Below are 2500 nucleotides of genomic sequence, written 5' to 3'. Positions count from 1 at the left end.
CACGGCCCTGGGACTGTAACTTGGTCCAATTAATAAATTCCTGTTTACGCCAGTCACAAGGTTTAGGAAAGATGGTTTTGGGAGTTGGTATTTCCCATTCGGAAGCAAATTCACCCTCGCCCACTTCCTCAGGTGTTACCCTGATCGCACTCGGGTCCCAAATAGATGGTATTTTATTTCTATCACCCCCAGCTGTTAACCACAGTTTTTCAAAGTCTTTTTCGATCCCCTCTCGTTTCACTATTGATCTTATCACATCGTCCGAAGACTGCGCAATTCTGTGCAGTCTTCGAGCTTGTATACTAGGGATCAAGCCCGAGAGTCTAGCGATGCCTAATCCTCCATCACGTGTGCTGGAATACAGGATGGCATCGCAGGTACTAGGAGGTAGATGTAGCCACTCCTTGACCGTAGTTCGAATCGTCAGGTCAAGTTCTTCTAGATACGTTGCTTTTACATCGGCCTGGTCTGCTAAGTAAATCAGTCGCGGGATAGTATATCCCTTCAAGATGTCGACTTTCTGAAACGGTTTCAGTGGTGCTTCTCCAATCCGTTGTAACCAATCTCTTATTTTCCTGAGCAGTTCGGGTTTCGATATTCCAGTCCATGGGTCTATTCTCAGTCCCAAGTACTTCTCCGAGCTACCAGGTTCAATCATATTTAATGGGGTGCCGTTAATCTGCCATGGAGGACAATCATTGATAGTATACGAGTCCTTAGTAGGTTGTATGTAAAAGCCATGGCATTTTTCCCCCTGCGTCCTGAGGCCAGTCAGCTCACAAAAGGCCTCCAGGATTTTAATATTACTCTGCATTCCTTCCCAAGACCCACTTAACAATACCAAATCATCTGCAAAAGCCATAGATGTTACACCCTTAGAGTCATGCTGGTATCCACTCCCTTCTTCCTCTAATTTACACAATAGGGGGTCCACAGATAAGTTAAACAATAAAGGTGACATAGGATCTCCTTGTTTGACACCAATTTGAATCCCGATGGGATCCGATTGCTCATTCTTCACAGTAATGCGAGTTCTATTGTTTTGATACATGTTCGTAATCAGGGTGATAATGTGATGGTCCACACCCTTTTGTTTCAGCACTGCCATAAGATGATGGTGACTCACTGTGTCGAAGGCTTTAGCCAGGTCAATGAAGACAACGCCCAAGGGTCGATGTTCCTTTTTTGCACTCTTAATCAATAGCTGTAACAGTTTCAAATTCTCAGCACATCCCGCTGATCTAATAAAGCCCTTTTGTCGTGGATTAATAGGGCATGCCTTTGCCAGCCTTGCCGTCAGGATCCTTGAGAACAGCCTCAAGATAATCGATCCGATGGTAATTGGACGCCAGTTATTAATGTCCATTTGGCGCTCCGGCAGAGATGATTTCGATATTAATACAGTCCGACATTCTTTCACCACGTCCGGCACGGTGCCAGTCACCAGCCATAGATTGAAGAGTTCCATTAACTGGACACAATGGGGGTCTATCTTAATGATATCCCGCAGACTTAGTCTGTCTGGTCCTGGCGCACTGTTCTTGTTCATCTCTTGGATGTTTTTAGAGATTTCTTTTGCCGTGATCATGGTTTCGAATGCCGAGTTGTCCGCCAGGCCCTTGGATCTGAACGCACCCAGGCCCTTGAATGTTCCCGGTGACTCCCATCTCGACTTGAACACGTTGTGTATCTCGTCTTGTGGGATAGCACACTTCAGGGATTCCACGTCATCCAGGATAATACCGGCCAGTTTCCCCCTATCCAGGTAGAACAGCCGCTGGAACCGTAGAAATTGCCCCCTTTTCACAGCTCTCTTCTTCATCCACCCCTTTGGTGGTTCCGAAGGTCGAGCAGTTTGGGCCACCTGACGCGGTCGACCCTGGCTGGTTTTCAACTCCAGGGACTTAGAGGCAAGGCACGTGAAACAGTCTTTCATTGCCTTATCAGCAACTATTGCTGGATCTTCTTCTCCTTCGATCACCTGCTCAAACATTCCATGGAGAATGGACAATTTTCCAGCTGTTACCCACTCAGAAATTGTCTTTCGGTATCGGGACCTCAGTCCCCCCTCTATCTCCGATCCAATGCACACGAGATGTTCCCCTTCCACAAGGTGTTCCCCTTCTAATTCTAGATGTTTCGTCTGACCTCGATCTTTTCCCTTTTTTACCGGGCTCTTATGAAGGTCCCGTCTTTTATCACTTATCTGTTTTGTTGTCTTGGTCGGAATATGCTCCGCAATCAACTTATTGATATTTTTCTGCCCCTCATATTGTTTATCCAACTTTCTCAATAATTCAACCTCATCCTCTGTCCAGCACCGACGATGTGCCCCTCTCATAGTACCTGTCTTAGGGCGAGCAGCGGCAATCCGCTCGAGATTTCTTGTGACTGGGTGGGCCAAACGCTTATGCTGCCCCAGGCCGATTTTTGTTTCAAATGTTTTCTCACAGACCTCACACTTCCAACTCCTCTCGGGAGAGGCTTCCACAGGCCCCTT

At 46.9% G+C, this 2500-nt stretch overlaps 1 pseudogene; it reads right to left on the bottom strand.

The window, feature by feature from the left end:
• Window positions 1-2500, bottom strand: part of LOC142028171 (28S ribosomal RNA) — an 8615-nt pseudogene that overhangs the window by 2276 nt on the left and 3839 nt on the right.

Source organism: Buteo buteo, unplaced genomic scaffold (genome assembly GCF_964188355.1).
Source record: "Buteo buteo unplaced genomic scaffold, bButBut1.hap1.1 HAP1_SCAFFOLD_183, whole genome shotgun sequence".
Taxonomy (NCBI): domain Eukaryota; kingdom Metazoa; phylum Chordata; class Aves; order Accipitriformes; family Accipitridae; genus Buteo; species Buteo buteo.
This window is presented reverse-complemented; position numbering and strand designations above follow the sequence as displayed.